General features: G+C 41.6%; 1 long non-coding RNA gene across 3 annotated transcripts in view; it reads left to right on the plus strand.

The window, feature by feature from the left end:
* Window positions 1–26,242, plus strand: part of LOC121028873 (uncharacterized) — a 170,385-nt gene that overhangs the window by 50,504 nt on the left and 93,639 nt on the right. Inside the window, exon 1 of one of the 3 annotated variants that reach the window (XR_005789473.1) lies at window positions 17,221–17,359. The exons of the other annotated variants lie outside the window; for them this stretch is intronic. This is a non-coding gene — a long non-coding RNA (uncharacterized LOC121028873). Of the gene's footprint in view, window positions 1–17,220; window positions 17,360–26,242 lie in introns of those variants that run through there. 3 annotated transcript variants of the gene reach the window in all.

Consider the following 26,242-nt stretch of genomic DNA (forward strand, 5'->3'; position numbering starts at 1 on the left):
CTCTCTCTCTCTCTCTCTCTCTCTCTCTCTCTCTCTCTCTCTCTCTCCCCCACTTGCACTCTCTCTTAAAAATAAGTAAAAATGATTAAAAGATATTATTGTGAAACTGTAAAAATCTTTCAATGACTGAGAAATCTAAAATTGTTTGAGGAAGTTAGCATGCACAGGTTGCCTTTCTTGGTGGCTAGGACAAGTGTCAGGAGTGGCAAAAGAAGGGCATTGGATAAGAACTCGCAGTGCCCAGGAGCTAGGAGCCATAGAGGCTGTGAGAATGAGCGCTGAGCCTACAAGTAGCTATGGGAGGAGCCTGATTCTTGGGGTGTTCCCCGATCCCCACCTGCAGCGTCACCTGGGAACTTGCTAGAAATGCAGATTCTAGGCCCTCATCCCAAACTCACTTTATCAGAAATTCTGGGAATGGGACCCAGCCACCTGGGTTTTAACAAGCCTCTAGATTATTGGGAAGCACAGTCAAGTCTGACAATACCTGATTTCGAGAGATGTGGAACACTGTGCATGTGAAAATATTCTGTTAGTGAAATTTTTCGTTAGAAAAAAAAGACCACACAGATTGTTTTCTAAAGCAAACTGATCTGCCGTTTTTCTCATGGTTGAGTGTCTGGGAGTGACATCCTCTCCCCTGACTGGGTGCTGACTGCAGAAATCCTCCCCGCTTTATCCACAGAGGATGCAGTCCAAGCCCCCCAGCGGATGCCTGAAGCCACGGAAAGCGCACTATGTTACAAAGAGGATCATTTGCTTTTGAACAGTGGTTTGCCGGGGGGTGGGGGGGGGGGTGGGGGGGTGGTAACTGAAACCACAGAAAGGGACACTGTAGACAATGGTGGTACTATTGTATATTTTAAGGATGGATGTGGAAGGGAAGATACCCAATCTTAGTGGTGTATATGTAATAGTTTCTCAGCCCTAGACACATGATACGTTGTCTTTCTGTTAAAATTAATGCAAGTGATTGTCAGATTTTCACATCATTTGTATATAGATATTATTTTCACAGGCATTGGAAACCAAAAAATCAAATTTGAATTATTTTATTGTTTGCCTTTAACTGAGCTAAACTTAGTTTTATTTTAACTTTCCATTTTTTTCAAGCCTTTCCTTCTGTGTTCATGGTTGGGGTGTTAATAGCATGTCAAACTAATTGCACTCCTGATGGTCTAATTCTATTCACTGTCATCTTTGGCAATAAAATTCTGAGTTTGGCATGCTCTCACACTGGCACAGGCATGCTAAATTAGCTGGGAAGAATATCAGACTGCTAGAATAAATCCAGGCAGAATAAATCCAAAAAAATATCATCAAAGATCACACAGGACATTTAAGAGTACTAGTTGGCTTACACATCCACTCTAGGGAGAACTTGTTTTGATGACCTCCCATTGCACTTTGATTTTATTGACGATGGTGTTTATTTTCCGTTATATATTAACATATTAGTGAAGGATTCCCTGGGCTACATGTGATTTGTTTGAAACCCAACTCAAACTGATTTCAGCCAAGAGAAGTAACTCTCATAACTGAAAAGACCAGAAAGTAGCTGACTTCAGGCATGGCTGGCTCCAGGGGCTCAAATAATGTTGCATTAGGCAGTCTCTAAAAGGGTTCCTAGTGATCCTTGTCTCCTGCTATTCATGCCCTGTGTAATCTTCTTACCTGGATTGTAGGTTGGACCTAGGGACTAGCTTCCAACAGGTATAATATGGTTAGAGTAGTGGGGCGTCATTTCCGAGATTAGGTTGTGAAAGGACTGTGACTTCAGTCTCTCTTGCCATTGCTTGCTCACGCTGTCCTAGAGCTCTTGATCTGGGGGAATCAAGCTGCCATGTTGTGAGGAGCCCTGTGGAGAGGCCTGGGTGGCAAGAAACTAATGTTTCCAGCCAACAGCGTGCAAGCACCTGAGACCTGCGAAAGGCCACATGAGTGAGCTTGGAAGTGGGTCCATTGTGACCTGTGGACTGCCGTGTGAGTGTGGCTCTTTGCCCATTGGGAGCCTTGAGGACTGTAGTCCTGGTCATTATCTTAACTGCTGAACTAGAACCATCCAGCTAGGCCCCCCTGACCCTCAGCTTCTGTGAGATCATCAATGTGTTGCTTTATGTGCTATGTTTTGGGGGTAACTCATTACATAGCAGTCAAGAACAAATGTAGGTATCATTCACCATAAGAGAGTATCTCTCCAGCTCCTAGCAACGTTTTCCTCTGTGCGGCCTTTATTACCAGGCAGTCCTGCCTCACGTGGTGGCAAAATGGTGCTGGTAGCTCTAGGCTCAGAGCCTTGCTACCTTAAAGAGTAAGTGCCTTTCTCCTTTGCAGTGGATAAAGGAAAACTCCTGGGATTCACCCTCACACAACTGACTTGGATACTTCCTGCTGGAGTATTTAGGATTCATTTTTCCTGATGCTGCTCTCTCTGGTGGTTTTGAAACACCTGAGTAATGGTAACTGGAGCGTTCAAAGTCGGTCTACCTAGCTGTCCCAGTTGACCCTCTCTGAGTTTGGGTTCTACCTTAAAGCCAAAAGTGACCCTAGAATTCCTTCTGCTTGTCCTTTGCCAAAGGTGAACCTCCAGTAAAATCTAGGTGGTGAAACAGAACACAGATGACTTAGATGAAGCAGTGGTAAGTGTCTCCACAAGATGTCCATCTATTTATTACCTATTAGTAGTCAATATACGACTGTTAAAGTGTTTATAGTTTTCATTTTTATGTTCTATTTTCATAACCAGTTTTTGACTTGCTTGAATCAGTCTTCTGGGCCCGGTTCACCTCCTGAAATCACAGGAATGTACCACGTGTTGAGTGCCTGCTGCAGGAGTTCTGTTCCCAGTGGTCCTCAGGAACATTCTTCTCTACCTTGGCCTTTCTCTGGCCACCCTCCAGTTGGAAGTGGCAGAATGCCATAATCAAGGGCCAGGGCTTTACCATTAGCTGGGTTTGAGTTCTGCATTGGCTGTTTATAAGCTGTGCTGCCATGTTCTCTCTGAGTTATAGTTTCTTATTATAGAATGGGATTTTGTATCTGCCTCATGGTAGAACTATTAAGTGGTGCAAAAATGTGGGTGGGGGTGTGGATACAGTTGTCCCTGGAACAGAGTAAATGTTTCATAAATCTTCAACACAACTAATGCTACAGTGTCCTTCTTCAAATGCAGAAGCCAGATCTGAACACCGCATTTCAGATAATCTAATGAGCTCATCATCTTCTGAACTCTTGTAACAATATATTTTAGTCCGCAATAAATCTTTTTTAAGGCAGGGGGAGGCAAGGGGTAGCTACATCATACTGTTGACTCGAAGTGATCTTCTAATGAAAAAAAATCCTTCCAGTTCTTTACACGAACTGCTAATAAACCACATCTCTCCTGTTCTGTACTTGTCCTGCTGAAAATTTATACCTAAGTTCTTGGCTTCACATTGATGCCTGTAATATTGTTTTGCTGTGTATGCACACACCCATTTTACCTACTTTATCCAGTACATCAGTTGGATATGCACTATGTTGGATAACAAATATGCTTACTGGATGAGCAGGCTGTCTGTTCTGTCACTCAGGACATTAAAAAAACCCAGTCTACATTCCTTTTGGCTGATACTGGCTGATTAATCAATCCGAACTCTTGCTTTATTTAGCCAGCTGCAAATGCTCCTGATTGTTCTAATTGTCAACCCACATAGCTTCAGATTCTCCTCTTGGATATCATGAAAGCCGTTTTAAAATACTTTGTTAAAACTCATAGCCTGTGTGTGATCTACATTATTATAACTTTATCAAAAAAGAAAATGAAAGGTCTCCTCCCTTTTATATCAGCAGCTGTGTCTCTTGGTGAAGCAGGTCCCTCTTATTCTTGTGAATGATACTGTTGCTCACGTGTAAGAGTTCCTGCTGTTCCACATTTTTGCCAACGCATGGTATTATCAGGGATAATTTTTGTCAGTTTTCTGAGGGTGAAATGGTCTCTTATGGTGATAATTACTGATGAGGTTGAGCATGTTTTCATATTGACAGTTTGGGTTTTCTTTCCTATGGTTTTTGTTTGTTTGTTTTTTGCCTGTTGGTATTTTTTGTCATTTTTCTGAACTTTGATATATATATTTTTTTAATTTAATAATATATCTTGGAAATCTTTCTGTACATGTGCATGTGTAGAGTGTATGTTGTTAACAATTGCAGAATGTCTCATGGATAGAGCATATTTTATTTAACAGTGTCCTGAGACTTGGGTTATTTCCCATTTTTATTTCCTACTGTAAACACTGCTTTATCTTATGTGATTTGCTTAGCATAGTCATGGACAGATGCCATTCTAGGAGATAGATTGTAGATCAAGAAGTATGTGCGTTTTGTATTTTTTTTAATGTTTTCATTCCTCTGTTTTATTCCATATTTTGCCTTTGGGAAACTTCCTGGGGAGTAATGTTTTTGGATGTACAGTTATTTATATTTTTCAGAAAAAATTTTTTTAAAAGACTTAAAATAATATTAAATGGTTGGGCCATTTAAATTTCAAAAATGTGTTTATTTTGCTTTTATTTTTTATTTTTTTATTTTTTTATTTTTCATTTTTTTAAATATGAAATTTATTGTCAAATTGGTTTCCATACAACACCCAGTGCTCATTCCAACAGGTGCCCTCCTCAATACCCATCACCCACCCTCCCCTCCCTCCCACCCCTCATCAACCCTCAGTTCTCAGTTTTTAAGAGTCTCTTATGTTTTGGCTCCCTCCCTCACTAACCTCTTTTTTTTTCCTTCCCCTCCCCCATGGTCTTCTGTTAAGTTTCTCAGGATCCACGTAAGAGTGAAAACATATGGTATCTGTCTTTCTCTATATGACTTATTTCACTTAGCATAACACTCTCTAGTTCCATCCATGTTGCTACAAATGGCGAGATTTCATTCTTTCTCATTGCCAAGTAGTATTCCATTGTATATAAACCACATCTTCTTTATCCATTCATCAGTTGATGGACATTTAGGCTTTTTCCACAATTTGGCTATTGTTGAAAGTGCTGCTATAAACATTGGGGTACAAGTGCCCCTATGCATCAGTACTCCTGTATCCCTTGGGTAAGTTCCTACCAGTGCTACTGCTGGGTCATAGGGTAGATCTATTTTTAATTTTTTGAGGAACCTCCACACTGGTTTCCAGAGTAGCTGCACCAGTTTGCATTCCCACCAACAGTGCAAGAGGGTTCCCGTTTCTCCACATCCTCGCCAGCATCTATAGTCTCCTGACTTGTTCATTTTAGCCACTCTGACTGGCATGAGGTGGTATCTCAGTGTGGTTTTGATTTGTATTTCCCTGATGAGGAGCGACATTGAGCATCTTTTCATATGCCCGTTGGCCATCTGGATGTCTTCTTTAGAGAAGTGTCTATTTATGTTTTCTGCCCATTTCTTCACTGGATTATTTGTTTTTCGGGTGTGGAGTTTGGTGAGCTCTTTATAGATTTCAGATACTAGCCCTTTGTCTGATATGTCATTTGCAAATATCTTTTTCCATTCCGTCAGTTGCCTTTTAGTTTTGTTGATTGTTTTCTTTGCAGTGCAGAAGCTTTTTATCTTCATGAGGTCCCAATAGTTCATCTTTGCTTTTAATTCCCTTGCCTTTGGGGATGTGTCAAGTAAGAAATTGCTGCGGCTGAGGTCAGACAGGTTTTTAATGAATGTTGCACCAGCTTATACTCTTCTTCAACAAGTCTCTCTTCTATTGGGATCAGGAAAATGCTCTCTGTACTCTTTAACTCTCACTAGGCCATTTGTACAACAAGACTTTATCATCATCATCCCTTCCATCTCTTCCTTTATCATTCCTGAGTGCTCTCCAAGGTGAGAACATCTTCTCATGCCTGGCTTCCCACATGACTCCGGGGAAGATGACCTTTTTATTTAGCAAGTATTTCCTTCATTCCTACTCTTTCTCCCCACACCCCTCACACCCTCATGGGAAGAGTATATTTCTTTATCCCACTAATTTTGGGTTGGCCATGTGACTTGCTTTGGACAGTGGAATGTGCATGTCTGAGGCACATGCAGAGGGTTTTTTTTTTCTTGTTTCTATTTTGTTTTTTGAGTTGAGATTATTTTTTTAATTGAGATATAACCGACATATAACATTGCATAAATTTAAGGTATACAGTATGTTGATTTGATACATTTATATGATGCGATATGATGACCACTCAATCCCATGAGGTAATTTTCTTTTTTTGTGGTGAGAACAATTAAGATCTCATCTCTTAGAAATTTGAAGTTTGTAATACAGTGTTGTTGACTATAATCACTTATCTGTGCATTAGATCTCCAGAACTTATTTATCTACTGGTTGCAAGTTTGTACCCTTAAACAGCATCTCCCTCATTTCTCCACCTTGCCCCCCAATCCCTGGTAACCCCTGTTTTGTGCTGGTCTCAGCCTGTCAATAACCAGTGTTGTGGCTGGACCAGCCCTTGCGTTTCTAGTGATTTCAAGATGCTCGTTAGTCATAACCATATAGAAACCTTGGAGAAAAAACAGTTCATTACTTACAGGACCAGGAAATTTCACAGCATACCTGGGGCCACACAGTGGGGTTACAGGTGGAGAGAGTGTGCACAAGCCTTTGGGTATTTTTTATTGGGATGGAAGGTGGGGGCCTAGGGTTTTGCAGGCTCATTCTTTATTGGTGAATTTAAAACATAAGAGCAGGGACTTAAAGCTCAGGAAGAGAAGAAACAAGTGGCTCAAATGGTCATATAGAAATCAACCAAGATCTAAAACCAAGGAGGCTCAATGGCCGGAGGGCGCCTGGCTGTTTATCTTGTGACTTAGCTAGTAATGTGTTTATTCGAGATAGCCATCTTTTAAGTGAATGCCTCTCTGAAGTGGATGCCTTGGCAATAAAAGCTTAAGTTAGATACTTGAAATTACAAAAAAAAAAACCACCCAACTTTCAAGGGTCTCTACTACAGTCCGCTCTGATGCCAAGGCATACGAGTTAATGGCGAAGACATTAACTGCCTGGGTCGCTGATATGCTGAACATCAGGAATAGGGCAATATGTAACCCAGAAAGAATATATCTAAATAGGATTATAGTAGGAAATCTTATAATAATTATGTAGACAATAGTCTGAAATCCAGTCTATAGATGTTGTCTCGAACTTGAAAGGTCCTGCAGTGAAACTAAGTCTGTGATATCAGGGACCCTAGGAATGTCTTCAAAGATTTGGGTACTGTTGGAAAATATTTTAACATCTTGGGCCATTTGGTATAAATTGAACCTGTCTTGAGTTGGTAGATTGTCCCATATCGCATCAAACTGGTCTTCTAGTCCTGAGGATGGGTCAGTTCATTTAAAGTTTGTGTCTTCTTTCGGGAGGTGGTCATGCAGGTGGGCTCCCAAAGTTAGGTCTATTTGGTGCAAGTATTTGCATCAGGTATCAAATAAGAGGCATTTCTATGGAAACCAAAACCAAAACACAAAGGTTAATGATCAGAGCAAGTTATAATCCCAGGTTCTGACTTCTGAAGGCAGCCAATCAAGAAGATTTCTAGATGTTGGGCTGGAAGCATCTTCGAATGGAGTGCAGGTGCACAATGGCAGTCTGATAGATTTTCCTGGTCTGTTTGAATGTCTCTGGTGATCTTTCTGAGTGGACTACATGGCAACAGGCATGAAGATTGTCCATACATGAGCTATTGTGATTTCTCTGAAGTTTATATCAAAAATAGATAAGCTTATTTAGATGTTTCAGTATTTTGTCTTGTTTGGAAATGACCTAGACATTTAATGAATTTCCATCATTTAACTTAGCAAAGCACTAAGGGTATAAATTACCAAAGAGATTTGAGAACCTATTTCGGTAGATATATCATAATACATAATTATTGAAAAGTTTACTTAAAAGCTTCTATTTCACTTACATTTATTTAGTGTACTTGTTCTTAGCGATTATATTTAGATGACTCAAGAAAATGTTATTTTCTTCCTGATAAATTTTTTTGCAACAGAGATAGCATGAGCTCACTTGACTAATAAACCCAGGTAGAGTAAAAGTTGTATGACCCCATTATATTTAATGCTGATAACCTGAAGAAATGCCTGTTTTAATTAGACCAACAAACTTTAGCTTTTGCTTACCAAAGATTCACCTAGGTCATGTGAACTTGAAAACATTTGAGTTAGTTTTCATTACATTTCCGAGAGTTTAGAAATATTTAATTTGATAAGTGCTTATTTTTCTTTAAGCCAGTTATATAGAGCTGTTTTACAAATTAAATTTGGCAATACAATCCAGAGGTAGAGAGGAAAAAAAATCACATATACACAATATACATTCATACACATACATAAGCATGCATATAGGACACTGACCTGATAGCTTTTAATTTCAAATTTTTAGCTGTGAATCAGGTACAATAATATAAAAGTCAGTAATTTATAAATAACATTTTAAAATTTTTTAATGTTTTTATTTTTGAGAGAGAGAGGGAGAAGGAGACAGAGGATCTGAAGCAGGCTCTGCACTGACAGCACAGAACCTGATGCAGGGCTCGAACTTATGAACCGTGAGATCATGACCTGAGCTGAGGTTGGATGCTTAACAGACTGAGCCACCCAGGCACCCTACTAATTTATAAATAAAATTTTAATTCAAATTGTGTCTGGCAGACAGAAGTTAAGGTTACCCAATCCAATGGCTAAAACTTTTTTACTAATACTTGTGAAGATTTTTAAGATCTGTATTTGTCCTTGACAGTGACCTTAAGGAGGCTAGATTAAGGTGGGCTAGATCTTGGGCAAAAGAGTTTTTGTAGCACTTTTTATTTTAAAAGGCTTCTCCATCCATTGTTCTTTTTCAGTCTCAGGGGATTGTGGGCAGTTTTAATTACCACCTGGGTGTTTATATTTCAAAGACACAGTAAGATTTACATCTTCAAGGGACAGAGAAAATTTTCTCCAAGGAGTTTTAGTGCCTTTTGGTAATTTGAGCAGTCCCAATTGAAATGTAGTAGTGCCACCCAGCCATTAGGGAGAGCACCTTGTGAAGAATAATTCTCTGGGCTCAGGGTCAAATGGGGTCTCTTCAGGGTTAGAAATGAAGAGGGGTCATTTGGGTCACTGTGGTCATGGAAATAATCAACCTATTGGACCACGCCAGTTTTGTGCAGCAGGAGATGGGCCTCATCTAACGTTTTCCACTTACTGCGAGCCTTCGCAGTGATCATTATGATGGAAGGATGGACACAGCCTCAGGCAATAAATGTCCAGGTTAGGAGAGGGATTCAATTCAGTATTCAAATATTGGTGACTCTGGGGGCCTTTGCTTTCCCTTCTCCCACTTCTTCCTCTCTAGAGGCCTTGATTTCCCTGTCAGCTTTTCCCTTAGGAGCAGCAGGGACACCTTATAAGACTTATTTTTTTAGTTCTGTCCCATTCATGGGAAAGCCTAGGGGCTCAGGCTCTATGGTATCTCAGAGAAAATGCGCATATAGGTGGCTTTCTTTAAGAAAGCTATGGATTTTAGGGTTATGGATTTTAGGGTCTTTAGAGATACCAGCCAGTTGATACATTTTGGCTGCCATGAATAACAATTCGGAGCTCATTTCAAACAAGCAAAAAAACCCTGGGATAGCCAGTTAGCTCCCCTCTGTCCTTCCTGCTACATGAAATCTTTAAGAAAGCTTTGAATTTCAGATAAGATAGTTTTTTTTTTTTATCTCAGTTTCTACTTCTTGATTGTCTCTTTTTACCATAATCTTACGTGTTGTTACTGGAAACTTTGGGATGTCAATGTAAGCCCTCTTCATAGGTGGCCACTTTCCTTTCCAGGGTGTCCCAAGAGACGTCTCTTGGATTGGGGTCCACCCCCACTAGTATGATATGCACAGGGTCTTAGGGAAAAGCTCTTAGGCCTCTGGGGCATAAACTAGAGTCTTGGCATGGTATGCACGGCATTGAGCAATGCTCAGGGAGCTTCATGGGGTTGGCATTTCTCAAGAAGCTGGGGTTCTTCAGGGTTCTTAGGAGGTTCTGGCACCAGCTGTTCAGGACATTTATATTTGTCCATTAATTCTTTAGCAACATCACACGGGGGTTGGACCCATAATATCCCATTGGGTCAGGGGACGAAGTGATAGCAGTGAGTGAAGTGGTGCCATGGACCATAGGCCTCTGTTGTATTTTCTCTCTGGTGATGCCATTGGCTTCCAGTTGCAAGGCTATTCCACTTTTCAGGGTTAGGACATGTAGTCTGGGCATGACCCACTGACTCAGTGGTTAGACAGAGGTCTCCCATCCTCCCCAGCTTCGGGAATCTTTTCCTCATGCCTTTAGCCCGGAGCTTCTCCTTGTCTGGTGACCATAGCCTGGCAATCCAGTCCACCTTCCTTAGCTCTTCTTGGCCTTAAGGAGTGAAGGACCCTTACACACATTAACAGCTAACTCACGCCTTTATAATTAGTGGCCTAATTGTCTTGTTAGACTATCTGCCCTTGACCATGCTGCCCTTGACCACACAGGGGAGATTGTTGGATTATTACAGCAGCTGTGGCCTTTTGAGTCGGATACTGCAGGCAACACAGCAGGTGACAGAGGCGATGTGCCACAGCATGTAGCAGTGCCACAGATCCCCCAGCAGGTGGTGCTCATTTCCCAGATGCTGTTACCACCTGAGTTTGGTGCTTATAAGCAAGTTACAGCTAAAGGGCCTTCCCCTTGGTTAACTGAAAGGGCAATTATGCATTCCTGCTGACTAAGGCAGTTATTCTGTGTTGGTGTCAGTCTGTCAATAACCAATATCGTGGCTGGATTAGCTCTTGTGGTTCTTATAATTGCAGGATGCCCTTCAGCAATAACCAAGCAGGAAATTTAGGGAAAAGGCGGTTCATTATTTATAGGACTTGGAAATCACACAGCCCACCTGGGGCTACACCCCTCCTCCCCCACCCCCCTCGCACTCAGCCTAAGCACACAGGGATGGGGTTCTGCTTTTGTTAGGGTAGAGGGTGGGGCCTAGGGTTTCACGAGCTCACTTTTTATTGGTGAATTTAAAGTGCAGGAAGAGGAAAAATAAGTGGCCCCCAGTGTTATCAAAATCTATCAGGAACTCTAAAACAAAGGAGCCTCAGTGTGGGGAGATGTCCTCTTTATCTAGTCCTATGGCTGGCAATGTATTTATTTGAGATAGCCATCTTTGAAGTACATGCCTCTTTGACGTGGATGAGTTGGCCATCAAAACTTAAGTCAGGCACTTGCTTTACAAAAAAGGAAGGAGAAAACTCAACTGTCAGGGTTTACACTAGACCACCATTCTACACTGTTTCTATGAGTTTGGCTTTTTCAGATTCCACATTTGAGAACATGCAGTATTTGTCTTTCTCTGTCTGACCTATTAGCATAATGCCTTCATTTCATCCATGTTGTCACACATGGCAGGATTTCCTTTTTTCTCATGGTTGAATAACATTCCATTGTGTTATTCACACATACTACATCTTCTTTACCCATCTAGCCATCGATGGACACTTAGATTGTTTCTATATTTTGACTATTGTGAATAATTCTACAGTTAACATGGGGTGCAGATACCTTTTTGATGTCCTATTTTCGTTTCCTTTGAATATGAATCTGATCCCAGAAGTGGGATTGCTGGGTCATTTAGCAATTCTATTTAATTTTTTGAGGTACCTCCCTACTGCTTTCCCTAGTGGCGGCACCAATTTACATTCCCACCAACAGTGCACAGAAGTTTCCTTTTCTCCGCATCCTTGCAAATACTTGTTATCTCTTGTCTTTTTGATGATAACCATTCTAACAAGTGTGAGGTGATATCTCATTGTGGTTTTGATTCTCATTTCCCTGGTGATTGGTGATGTTGAGCCCCTCTTCATGTGTTTCTTGGCCATTTGTACTAGTCTATTCAGTTCCTCTGCCCATTTTAAAATAGGGTTGTTTCTTCTTGTTATTGAGTTGTGTGAGTTCATTACATATTTTGGATATTAACTTGTTACCTGATACATGATTTGCAAATATTTTCTTCCATTCTGTAGGTTGACTTTTCATTTTGTTGATTATTTTGCTGTGCAGAAGCTTTCTCATTTGATGTCATGTCAATTTATTTTTCTTATGTTGCTTGTGTTTTTGGTGTCATATCAAAAAGTCATTGCTAAGACCAACGTCAAGGGGTTTTCTTACCAGTGTTTTCTTCTAGGGGTTTTATGGTTTGCGGTCTTATGTTAAAGTTTTTAATCGATTCTGCATTAATTTTTGTGAGTGGTGTAAGATAGGGGTCCAGTTTCATTTTTCTGCATGTTATCCAACTTTTGAGACATCATTTGTTGAACAGATTATCCTTTTCCCATTGAATGTTCCTTTGTCATTCCTTTCCCATTGAATGGCTCCTTTGTCAAATATTAGTTGACTACATATATGTGGGTTTATTTATGAACTCTCTAATTATGTTTCATTGGTCTTCATGTCTGTTTCTATGCCAGTACCATATTGCTTTAATTATTCTAGCTTTGTAGTATAGTTTAGAATCAGGAAGAATGGTGCCTTTGGCTTTGTTCTTCTTTGTCAGTATTCTTTGGCTGTTGGGGGTCTTTTGTGGTTCCATACAAATTTTAGGATTATTTTTTCTATTTCTATGAAAAATGCCACTGGAGTTTTGATAGGGATTATTTTGAATATATAGATGGCTTTGGGTAGTACGGACATGTTAACAATATTTTTACAAAACATGAACACATGGTATCTTTCCATTATTTGTGTCATCTTTAGTTTCTTTCATCAGAGTCTTATAATTTTCATTATACAGATCTTTTACCTCTCAGGTTAAATTTATTCCTAAGTATTTTATTGTTTATGATGCTATTGTGAGTGGGATAGTTTTAAGAAGTATTTTTCATTGTTAGCATGTAGAAATGCACCTGATTTCTGCATGTTGATTGCTATGTCCAACTTTACTGAATTTGATTAGTTCCAACAGTGTTTTGGGTGAGTGTCTAGGATTTTCTCCATATAAGATCATATCAACTGCACATAATGACAACTTTATACCTTCCTTTCCAATTTGGATGCCCCCCCCCCCTTTTTTTCTTGTCTATTTGCTTCGGCTAGGACTTCCAGTACTTTGTTGAGTAAAAATGGTGAGAGTGGGCGCCCTTGTCTTTTACCTGATCTTAAAGGAAATGCTTTCAGTCTTTCACCATTGAATGATGTTAGCTATGCGTTCATTGCATATGGTCTTTATTATGTTGAGGTATGTCCCTTCTATACCCAATTTGTTGAGGGTTTTATAATGAAAGGATTTTGTGTTTTGTCAAATGCTTTTTCTGCATCTATAGAGATAGTCATGATTTTTGTCTTTCATTCTGTTAATGTAGAGTATTACATTTATTGATTTGTATATGTTGAATCATCCTTGCATCCCAGGGATAAATCCCACTTGGTGAAGGTGTGTATGATACTTTTAATAAGTGCTGTTCAATTTGGTTTGCAAATATTTTGTTGAGAATGTTGCATCTATGCTCCTCAGGAATATTGGTCTATAGTTGTTCTTTTTGTAGTATCCTTTTTGGCTTTGGTTTCAGGGTAATAACACTGGCCTTGTAAACTGAATTTGAAAGTGTTTCTTTTCAAAAAAAAATTCTTTGGAAGAGTTTGAGAAGGATTGGCATTAATTCTTCATTAAATTCTTGGTAGAATTTGCCAGTGAAGCAATCTGGTCCTGGGCTTTTTTTGTGTGTTGGAGGTTTTTTGATTACTGATTACTGATTATTCATTATTGGTCTGTTCATATTTTTTATTTCTTCCTGATTCAGTCTTGATAGGTGATATTGTTTCTAGGAGTTTATCCATTTCTTCTAGGTTGTCCAATTTATTGGCATATAATTGTTCATAATTTCTTATGATAATTTGTATTTTTCTAGTTGTAATATCTCCTCTTTCACTTCACATTTTTAGTCTTCTCCCTGTTTTGTTTGTTTCTTTTTTGTTAGTGTAGCTAGAAGTTTGCCAACTTTATTCATCAAAAAACTAGCTTAGTTTTGTTGTTTTTTTCTGTTGTTTTTCTGGTCTCTATTTCATTTATTTTTGCTCTGATCTTTATTATTTCCTTCCCTCACTTAACTTGGGGCTTAGTTTGTTCAAGTTAGGTTGTTAGAGATTTTTCTGTTTTCCTAGTAAAAGCATTTATTGGTGGGGCACCTGGGTGGTTCAGTTAAGTGACTGACTCAGTTCTGGCTCAGGTTATGATCTGACCATTCATGAATGTGAGCCCCAGGTTGTGCTCTACTGTGCCCCAGGTTAGCACAGAGCCTGCTTGAGATTTTCTCTCTTCCCCTCTCTCTGCCCCTCTACAGCACTCTCTCTCTCTCTCTCTCTCTCTCAAAATAAACACACATTTTTTTCATTAGTGTGGACTTTTTTTAATGTTAATTTATTTTTGAGAGAGAGAGAGAGAGAGAGAGAGAGCGAGCATGAGTGGGGGAGGAGCAGAGAGAGAGGGAGAGACAGAATCTGAAGCAGGCTCCAGGCTCTTAGCTGTTAGCACAGAGCCCGATGTCGGGCTCATACCCATGAACTGCTAGATCATGACCTGAGCCAGAGTTGGACACTTGACCGAATGAGCCACCCAGGTGCCCCAACAAACATTTTTTAAAAAAGCATTTAGTGGTATAAACTTCCCCCTTAGAACTGCTTTTGTAGCATTCCGTAGGTTTTGGTGTGTTGTATTTCCATTTTTATTTGTTTTGAGATAATGTTAATTTCTTTTTTGATTTCTTCTTTGATCCATTGATTGTTCAGGAGTGTGTTATTCCATTTCCACATGCTTATAAAATTTCTAGCTTTTCTCTTGTTGACTTGTTTCACAGCAAGTCAGAAAAGTGGTCATAAAAGAAACTTGTTATGATTTCAGTCTTCTTGTATTAAGACTTGTTTTATTACCTATTGTATGATCTTTGCCAGATAATGTTCAGTGTGTACTTGAGAAGAATATGTATTTTACTTTGTTGGATGGAGTGTTGTGTAAATGTCTGTTAGGTTTACTTCGTTTAATGTATGGTTCAAGTCCAGTGTTTCTGGGATATTGAAGTCCCTGATATTACTGTATTATATTTCTGCTTCAGATCTGTTAGTATTTTCTTAATATATTCAGGTGCTCAGATGTAGGGTGTATATTTATTTATGATTGTTAACATCATCTTGATGAATTGACCTCTTCATTATTATGTAGTGACCTTCTTGTCTCTTATTACTGTTTTTTTTTTTGACTTAAAGAATATTTCATCTCATATAAATAAAAGTTTTCTTCTGGTTTCCACTTGCATGGGATAAATTTCTCTGTCACTTCACTTGGAGCCTATGTGTATCCTTAAATCAGAAGTGAGTCTCTTGTAGGCAGCTTATAGTTAGGGGTTGTTTTCTTATCCATCTAGCCATTCTGTGTATTTTGATTGGTGAATTCAATCCATTTACATTTAGAATGAGTTTTGATATACATGAACTTATTCTTACCATCTTAATTATTTGCTATTTTGTAGTTCTCTTTTTCTGTTTCTGTCTACCTTTGTAAGTTGGTGGGGTTTGTGTGTGTATGTGTGTGTGGCAATATGTTCTATTTCTCCTTTATCTTTTATGAATGTAGTCTAGGTTTTTGCTTTGTACTTACCATGAGCCTTGCATAAAATGATAAAATAGTCCATTTTAAGCTGATAGCGACTTTGCATATAAAAGCTTCACCCTTTTACTCTCCCCTTTTACATATGTGATATTGTAATTTACTTTTTATATTGTGTATTTGTTTTCAAATTGTAGTAGCTGTAGTTATTTTTAATATTTAACTATTATACTGTAGTTAACTAGTTAACATATCATCTTATTATAGAATTCATTTTCTGAATCTGACTGTATTTTTACCTTTGCCAATATGTTATACAACACATTGTTTTCATATCACTACTTAGCACCCTTTTATTTCAGCTTGAAGAACTCCTTTCTGTATTTCTTGCAGGGCAGGTCTAGTGGTGATGAACTTCAACTTTTGTTGTTTGGGAGTCTATTTCAAATATATACATGTATATGCATATATATTTTATGTTAGTTACATATGAAATATGTAAAGGATAACTTTGGATAGAGTATTTCTCTTGGCTGGCAGTTTTTTTCTGTCAACACTTTGAATATCTCATTCCGTGCTCCTGGCCTGTAGGGGTTGCTGCTGAGAAATCCACTGATAGGCTGCTGGTTTGGGGTTTGTTTTGTGTATTTATAAGCTACAGTTTTTTTCCTTGACTGCCTGAAGGAATGTCTTTATGTTTGATTTTTGCATTCTCATTATAATGTGTCTTGGAAAAGGTCTTTTTGCCCTGAGATACTAGGGTGATCTGTTAGCTTCATGAACTTGGATGTCCAGGTCTTTCCCCAGGCTTTGGATTTCTTAGCTCTTATTTCTTTAAATAAACTTTCTGTCCCTTCTCCACCTCTTCTCCTTCTAGAATGCCAATTATTCTAATATCTGTATGTTTGATGGAGTCCCATCAGTCCTGTAGTCTTTCTTTGTTCTTTCATTCGTTGCCTCCTCTCATTGGACTGTTTAAAACTTGCTATCTGCTAGCTTACTCTGTCTTCCACTTGGTCTACTCTACTGCTGATGCTCTCTATTGTGCTGTACTTTTTCATTTCATCCATTGACTTTTTCAGCTCCAGAATTTGTTGGGTTCTTTTTTATGATTTGGCTCTTCGTTAAATTTCTTATTTTGTTCATGTATTCCCGACATCTTTGTCTGTTTTCTTGTAGCTCATTGAGTTTCCTCAAAAAAAGTTCTTTAATTCTTTATCAGCTAGATCAGAAAATTCTGTGCCTTTGAATTTGCTCATTGGAAGAGTATTGTCTTTGATGATGACATGTTTTCTTGATTCTTTATATTCCTTGTAGTTTCGTGTTGCTTCTTTTGCATTTGAGGTACCCAATAGCTCCTCACATCTTTACTAGCAGCCTTGGTTCTGTTAAATCTGAGGTTTTTCCTCAACCTTGCGTCAACACACCTGCTCCGTATTTCCTGCTCCCTCTTGTGGCAGAATTCTTATGCGTGTACATCTTCCCTGGCTCTTAAAGCTCATCAGAATGGCTGCTGGAAACCTCTCTTCAGTTTTCCAGAAGGTGGCGCTACAGGTCCAATTTGTGGTTTCTCCCTCCCTCGCCCGGGTCTGTTTTTCGGAGAGAAAGCCGGACGCTGGATCCTTGCCGCCGCGCTCTAGAGTACACATAGGAGCCGGCTTCGGAGTTAGGGAAAGTGTGGGTGGAGCACTCAGGGTGCTGGGGGTGCCCCTGGGCCAGTGGGCAGGTCCTCAGGTAAGGTTCTCCCAGAGGCTGTGGGCAGGCTTCCTGCTCAAGTCCTGAGCACTGTCAGCAGGAACCCCCTTCCTTTAATGCCCTTTGGTAATCTTACCTGCCTCTTTCTTGAACTCCTCCCTCCCCCCCTCCCCCCCTCGGTCATGGAGGTCCCTTCTCAGTACTCTGGGTGCTGCTACGTGGAAATGGGTTTCTCCAGCAGCATCCACCGTGGCTGGGAAAGCGGCTCGCTGCTCGTCCTTTATCCTGTGGGAGAGGTTACCACTGGCTAGGTCAGCCCTGTGCAGTGTTGCCTTGGGGGAGGGGCAGTGTTTGCGCAATTGCTCTTCTCCAACGTGTTGAAATCTGTATTTTTACCCCCAGAGGCATGCTGAAATCCCCTTGGGAAGGCTGGATCTCTTCAAAGTCTCTTTTGTTGTGGGTTTCTATGCAAATGAGCGCCCTCTAGGCTTTCCCCGACAACAGCCTAGAGGGGTTGGGGCAGATTCACTGGCTCTTGCTGGTTTTCCTGTCTAGACGAGGTCTGTCTGCCTATTACTGGGTGCACAGGTGGGTGAGACTCCTGGGTCCCTTGACATAACGTGCTGGATCCCACACTTCCCACAGAGGTACTTTTCTTCATGGATAGGTGCCTAGTTAATTGTTAAAAAGTAGGGCATCTTACGTCTCCATGGTGCTGACATCAGTCCATGAGCAGATTTAAATGTGCTTGAGTGGATTAGCTTGACCTCTTGGGCCTCTGTCATTATCCATGAGAAGAACATGCCCCAGATAGTTCTGGTTTCGGAATGAGAGTCACAGGGAGTGCCCTATAGCCTGAAGGAGTCATACCTGCCAGTCCATAGATCTATGAGTGAGAAAAAGATGCCTTTTTTCTATGTCACTGAGGCTTTGGGTTTGGTGTGTTACATATCATTATTATAATAATATTTGACTAATAAGCTCTTAACAGTTATATTTTAAGAGATCCTGTATGCATAAAAACATATACATAATTTTACATAAGTGCATAGCATAATTGATTGTTGCACATTTTTTTAAATGTTTCTTTTTGCTTGTTCTTAGGTTGCCTCCCTCACCTTTTCTCCTCCAGCTCTACCCACAGAAGCCCCCTTTTCCTTCCTTGCTAATCTGTGTTAACAATCTAGTATGCACCTATCTGATTTCTTCTCCATATTTGTTATGTACTCATGTACAAAGGCATGAACACATGTATACAGGAGTGCCATTCAAAATACGTAGCAACAGTATGGCACCGTGTGAATCAATTAGAATGATAGAGCCACACTAAATGTTTCAGCTATCAATGTATACTAGCTGCATGTCAACCCTGTGCACGCACGTGTGCACACACACACGCCAGGAGTTTCTGTCATTTTGTTTTACAAAACAGCAATATTATAAACATTTTTTTGCCTTATTGTTTTTATACAACAGTACCCAATCCCTTAAATTCCAACTGTGATATGACTTTTATTCATTCTTATTAACTGCTATATAAAGTTATGTTAAGCAGGCTAGATATATCAACACTTATTTATTAATACTCTATTAACAGACTTTCTCTGTTACCAGTGTTTATGTTATCATGAACAATGCTGTAGTTGACATTTTTGAGTATACATCATTAGGTACTGGTGTTTTTAATCTCCAGGGCCTCAAGTCCCAGGAATGGAACAGGGGGATTGACAAAGAGTGGTAAATTTCATTAGATGTCAGTTTTTCAAAGTTATATGACTTATATTGACGTCTTTACCATCAAGATTTAAAGAAATCACTTCCCCTACATCCTACCGAGCAGTAAGTACATGGCTTTCTGATTTTTGCCAACCTCAAAGGTATAAAGTAACGATCTGCATTTCCCAAACCACTAGTGAACTCACCCACCTTTTTGTGTATTGGCTGTTTGGGTTATCTCTTCATGTCTTGCCCATTTCTCTACTGTGGTGTTTGTATCTTTGCCAATACATAAGAGCTTTTGCATGTTGTAGATAATAACCCCATGCCCAGACTGGAAATTTTTTTTTACCTAAGACTCATCCATTGATTTGGCTTAGGTTATCTCTTGCCATACCAAAATGTTGGCACAGTCATGAAATGTGCCTTCCTTCCTCCTGTCTCTCTTCTTTCTTCCCCATCTTTCTGTGTGTGTGCGTGTGTGTGTGCATGCGCACGCGTGGGCACGCCTGTTTTCCTTCCCCTCTTCCAGCCTTTCTATGTGTTTCTTGGTCTCTCTTTTCTGTTCCCTCTCACCTGGCTGTTTACCCCTCATTTTTTTTAGCTCCACATGAATACTAATTTTCAGTATAGGGAGCGCTTTTTCTCGCTTGTGTTATTTACAAAGCCAAGACAGACCCAAGAGGCGACGGGAGGCAGCACAATAAGGGATAAAGCAATGTGTTTTCAAAATTGGCTGAATTTGGGATCCCTTGAGTATTTTTCTTTTCCTAGGGATTTTCCAGTCCACCTGCTGAGATTCTGATTCTGTAGGTCTGCAGTTAGAGTGTTGTGTACAAGTGGCTATTCATTTTAAAATCTCTCCAGGGTATTCAAGTGCACTGTCGGGGCTAGAAGTCTATGTAAACACTGGGTCAGAGAGGCTAAACAAATCCTCCCCCTGGTGCAGGCAGCTTGCTTGGTGATGGGACAAACTAGGGCATTGCTGTCTCAGATTACCCTCAACAACCACCTAGCTCAGCACAAGACTGTGTGAGGGGCTCACATGGAGTAGAAATGATGGTGAGGTAGGTCTACTGGCTTGACATTGCATTACCTCAAATGGAGGAAGAAAGGCCAGGGACAATTCGGCTTAAGTGTGGCTGCAGTGTGGCAAATGGACGCTGGGGGACAGTGTGGCCCCATGTGGCTCAGAAGCCTTCTATCTAATTTGGGGCAGTCCCGTGCTCCAGGAAAGCTCTGGTGGGCGAGATGCTGTCCCACCACCTACCTCTCCTCCCACTCTTTGTCTCTGCCCTACAGAACCTGGCTCTCAGATGATTAAAGTTCATACAGCATTTACTGTGCATAAATTATCTCAGGTTCAACACTGCCCTGCGTTACTTAATCTCCATAGCAGTTCAAGGTAGGCAGGCATGTTGTTTCTATTCTACCAAAGAAGACCCTGCAGCTTAGGAAAGTTAATTAATTTCCTAGTGGGTGTCAAAGCCAGGGTTTAGACTCAAGTCTATCTGACTCTAAGCCAAATGCTCTTTGCATTGAACAATTGCTACTTTATACAGCTAACATTTAATTGATTCTGAACATATTACTACATGCTAATTTACCAATTAATTTATTCATATAGGCTGATTTTTTTCTTTTCTCCTTCCTTTGTTTCTTTTTTTTTTTTTTTTTTTAATTTATTTTTGGGACAGAGAGAGACAGAGCATGAACGGGGGAGGGGCAGAGAGAGAGGGAGACACAGAATCGGAAACAGGCTCCAGGCTCTGAGCCATCAGCCCAGAGCCCGACGCGGGGCTCGAACTCACGGACCGCGAGATCGTGACCTGGCTGAAGTCGGACGCTTAACTGACTGCGCCACCCAGGCGCCCCCTCCTTCCTTTGTTTCTTAAAGGGATCTGTCAGAATAACTGAGTTAGGTAAGCAATCTTAAAGCCCATGGTCTGTTTGCATTTTAACAGGAAACTGAAAAAACAAAGAATGAATGGCCGATGGTGAAATAGTAGCTGTGGGGTTGCCCACTCCATGCAGGTGGACCTAGGTGTCACATTGAAAGTCTGCAGACGTAATGCAGGATTTTATTTGGCTAACATGGTGTCTCTTAAAAGTCTAAATTTCAGTGGATTTAGATGGGATATCACCCTGCAGTTCAACAGAATCCCCGCCATTTTCTTTTCTTTCCATTTTTATGCTATACTCATCTATGACACCTGCCTGGTACCTGCTGGTGGCAGCACTGGGCTGATGGGTCCCGGCAATGCTGCGAGAGGAGACCTGCCTTTGGGCCTTGAACTTCACCGCATTCCCTCTCCCTGCCCTTGCCCTACTCACACTGGTGTTGTGTGTAGCTGGAGGCTCTCATACATGTGATGGGTGCATTCGTGGGTCCACTCTGCTGCTTCTGGCTGCCAGACTGCCTGGGTTTGCCGGGGCTAAATTTAACTGCAGCTGCTTCATCAGATGTTCTGGTATTTTCAGTCCCAGGAACACTGGGTAGCTGAGCTGGAAGTTGCTGAGGGCTGGTGGCCAGGGCTCAGTGAACCCACTGTTTTGGATTGAAATTAGCATCCAGGTTGTTCCAAGGGCTTGTTTCTACCCCCTCCCACCCCCCCTTTTTCTCTTAATTGGAGTTGAGAAGAAAGGAGAAGGCAAGAAGTGGTGGAGAGTAAGACAACACAAGATAGACCCTGGGGACCCTCTGAATTTGCTTGGTCATTTCTCTGTTCTTCATAACAGCCACTGTGCTGGCATGTGAGTGCTGGAAGGTTGTGAGCTGGACACCATCCTTTTCAGCTAAGCCCAGTGAAGGTGATGTCTGTGGCCAGGGCCATCCCTGATTGGTGGCCAGAAGGAGGGAATGGTCTGCATTGCACAATAACGGACTGCCTGCTGGCCTGTTTTTCCCTGCCTGCTGCCCCTGAGTCACTGTCCAAGGGATTTCCAGCTTTGCTTCAGCGTTCTTCATGTGTCATCCAGTGTCCTTTCCTGACCTGAGTGTTATTGGACAGGGTATGTTCCCAAAAGTCTTGGCCCATAGCCCTCTGAAAGTTCCAGCCAGTGTGTGCTGCTGTAGGGCCGGTAGTTCCTCTGGCCAAGAGAGCAGATGTATGTGCAAAATCACAGGCTTTTAGTGGTGGTTACAAAGAGAAGAGGAACGTGGGCCAACAGATGGAGCTGGTGGCATTGAGGGTGTGGGGAGGAGAGGAAAGGCACAGAGAGGGAGGATGTAGCCCTCAGTCCCGGGGCATTCGGTAAGGGAGAAGCCTGCCAGATCATGGGAACCACTCTGGCTGTTCTCAACTGGTGCCCTTGGTTGTGAGATGTCAAACCTCCTGTGAATCCATGTGAAACTGTATCTTCCCTTTCTCCCTAATTGATGTATGTCCAAGGCAGGAGAAATTCTGACTACTTCCTGTGTCCCGTGCCTGGCTCTCAGGATACTTACTAAGTATCCACTAGGAGGCACCTCTAGCCCGCAGCTCTTCTACTAGAAGGGGCCCTGGGATCCTCTGTTTTGATCTGCTCATGTTACAAGAGGCTACAGCTCTGAGGTTGTTAGTTTCATATCTGGCTTCCTGCCCTCTCCCTGATGTCCTCTGCACCTTTCTCTTGGTCATGCCAGTATTGACAAGAACTGGCTATCGGGACTCTGCACGAGGCAAGTTTCAAACACTTTGCCTATATTAACTCATTTAGACCTTCCATCACACCTATCTAATGAGGCAGGCTCTGCTTTTGTTTCCCTTTTATGGAAACGGGACACGGACACCCAGAGAGGTTAAGTGACTTGCCCAGAGTCACACAGGATTTGAAGCTGGGTATTCTGGCCCCAGAGCTTTGCCCCACAGTGTGCATTGCCTCTCATCATGCTTCATTGGGACTGAGTGCTTCTTGTCCATCTCCTATGCCAGATTGTGAACACCTTGATGGAAGAGATTGTATTTTAATCTCTTGGATCCTAAGATCTAACCCGGAGTCCAGCACAGTAGAAACAAACAAATGTTTGTTAAATGAATGAATGAAAAAACAAAAGTGTCAGTTAAACTACTGTTTCTTGCCCTGCATTTCTTAGACCTAATGTCTCTGAGGGGGTTGTGGGTACAGGGTGGGAAGTTCTGGCCTCTGGGGGGAACTGGCTGGGAGGTCCCAGCAACCCTTAGCTGGCTAGGAACCTTCCAGGTCCCACCCCTATCTCTTCCCCAGCAGCCCCTCCTCACCCCAGCTGCCCATGTGCCTGTGTGTACCTGAGCACAGCACGTTTTCTCTGGTGGAACAGACATGTGCACTGATGATTCTGGATGCTGCTTGCAGGCGACATTGCCGGTGGTGGCAGAGTCAACCTCCGTGATGAACCAGGGGCAGGGAAGGCCGTAAAGGCTCCCTTCTTCCTAACCTCACCGGTGCTTTGGAAAGTTACCTGCGTACGTTTGCTTCATTCTTGAAGCCCAGGGGCCGTGCAGGTGGTCTCTGAGTGTCCAGTGTGGTGACGCTAATGCGGGGCTGTGCATGTGCCTAACATTCTCCACAGCTGGGGCATGAGGTGCTAAGTCATAAAGGGGGATCTGAGGGAGACCCCACGACATGTGCTACCAGACACATTCACCCTCAAAACGGCGAGAGAAACGATCAAAGCCTGAAGCTGTGTCTGAGAAGCTGAAAACAGGGGAAGAAGAAAGAATGGCACTCACAGTGTGCTTCCCCATTATAACTGCAGTGCCTGGGAGCTCATTAGAGACACATTCTCAGCCCCACTCCAGACCTCCTGAGTCAGCCATTCTGGGGCAGGGGACCCAGAAATCTGTTCTGGGTTTTTTGTTGTTGTTGTTGTTTTTAGTTTTTTTAAATATTTATTTTTGTTTTTTTTTGTTTTGTTTTTAATTTTTTTTCAACGTTTATTTATTTTTGGGACAGAGAGAGACAGAGCATGAACGGGGGAGGGGCAGAGAGAGAAGGAGACACAGAATCGGAAACAGGCTCCAGGCTCTGAGCCATCAGCCCAGAGCCTGACGCGGGGCTTGAACTCACGGACCGCGAGATCGTGACCTGGCTGAAGTCGGACGCTTAACCGACTGCGCCACCCAGGCGCCCCGTAAATATTTATTTTTGAGAGGCAGAGTGTGAATGAGGGAGGGGCAGAGAGAAAGAGGGAGACACAGAATCTGAAGCAGGCTCCAGGCTCTGGACTGTCGATACAGAGCCCGACACAGGGCTCGAACCCACAAACCATGAGATCGTGACCTGAGTCGAAGTTCGACGCTTAACCGACTAAGCCACCCATGCTGTTTTTAACAAGCATCATGTGGTTCTGATGCAGGCTCCAGTGTGAGAACCACTGTGCCAGGTGATCTCGTTGGCAGGCCTGACTGAGTGCTGAGTTCTGGTCCTCTGTAGAGGGAAATCAGGCATGTCCTGGATTGGACACAATCCTTGTTTCCCTCTTCCCCACCCTGATGGACTCTCCATCAATTCTGTCCAAGAATGAGGGAAATAACAAAATACAGAGCCAATCATTACATGGCCCAAAGAAAGGGGAATCACAAGAGAGGTTTCTTATCCAAGGTTAGTCACATCTGTGGCCTGCCAGTGTTCAGCAAAGGAATAATACATTAAACCCGTCTCTTTCCAGTTGATAAAATGCTAGTAACTCATGGGTAAATTACAAATTATAATTGCCCCCTCCCGGAGGCTCTCAGTACTTACAGTTACTTAGAAGCAACAATTTAGGAGCCTGGCGTATAATAGATTAAAGACAATGTATCATTAAGCCAGTTCCTCCAAGCAAGTAATTTTATTCCAAGAACCTCCAAGTGGGACAACATGCTTATTTTTAAAATTGTTAATTTAGGTAGATTGTTAATTTAAAAATCAACACTGGCTTCTCTCTTGGATCATCGTTTATATAAATTACATTAGTAAGTATCCCAAGTTTTAACTCCTGTCTATTCAGGGAGGATCACTAATTTACTAACATTTTAATTTTTCCAGATTAAGGAAGTTTGCCCTCAGTAGATCGTCTTGTTTGTTGTAATTAGCATGCTGCTTCTCCTATCCCTTTGTTTCCCATATGTATCCCATATGCCTGGGATCCCTGGTCTACTCCTTGATTTGCAACTCTATTGTTTTTGCATCTTTTTAAAAAATAATAGTACCTGGCTGGGACATGTGCGCAGTTGGTTGAGTGTCTGACTTTGGCTCAGGTCATGATCTTGTGCTTCATGAGTTCAAGCCTCACATTGGGCTCGCTGCTGTCAGCCTGTCAGCACAGAGCTTGCTTCAGGTCCTCTGTCCCTCTCTCTCTGCCCCTCCCCTACTTGGGCTCTCCCAAAAACGAAATAAAATATTAAAAAAATATATAGTACCTGGATTTGGTTTTTTGTTTTTAATTTTTTTTTAATGTTTATTTATTTGTGAGAGAGAGAGAGAGAGAGAGAGCAAGCATGAGTGGGGGAGGAGCAGAGCGAGAGGGAGACAGAATCCGAAGCAGGCTCCAGGCTCTGAGCTGTCAGCACAGTGCCCTATGCGGGGTTCGAACTTACAAACTGCGAGATCATGACCTGAGCCGAAGTCAGACACCCAACCGACTGAGCCACCCAGGCACCCCTCTCTGCCCTTTTATTAAAAAACCAAAACTGGATATTTAAGGGTAAATGTTTTATTATAGGGCCTACCTTGGTACTTAAATCTCCTTTAATGACTTTATTTCCCTGTTGGCTTATTTAAGCTTTCATTATCTGCTTTATCAGTTTATTTGTTTTTTCATGTTTATTTGTGAGAGAGAGAGAGAGAGAGACAGACAGAGCATGAGTGGGGGAGGGGCAGAGCGAGAGGGAGACACAGAATCTGAAGCAGGCTCCAGGCTCTGAGCTGTCAGCACAGAGCCTGACACGGGGCTCAAACTCACAAACTGTAAGACCATGACCTGAGCTGAAGTCGGATGCCTAACCGACTGAGCCACCCAGGCACCCCTTGGCTGGATTTTTTTTCAAGCCAATTTGACAATCTGTGTCTTTTAACAGGTTCATTCAGTTTATTTACATTTAGTGGCAGTTGATAATGCTCATTTTCTGCAAACTTACATTAAGTTTGTTGCTTATTTTGCTGGTTCCTCTTTATCCCTTTTCTTACTCTTACTGGTTTAATCAAGTTGGCCTTTATTTTCTTTTTGCCTTTGTTAATTTTTTTTTTTTTTTTTTTACCGGCTCC

This window comes from Herpailurus yagouaroundi, unplaced genomic scaffold, assembly GCF_014898765.1.
Source record: "Herpailurus yagouaroundi ecotype Mexico unplaced genomic scaffold, PumYag 100, whole genome shotgun sequence".
Lineage (NCBI taxonomy): Eukaryota > Metazoa > Chordata > Mammalia > Carnivora > Felidae > Herpailurus > Herpailurus yagouaroundi.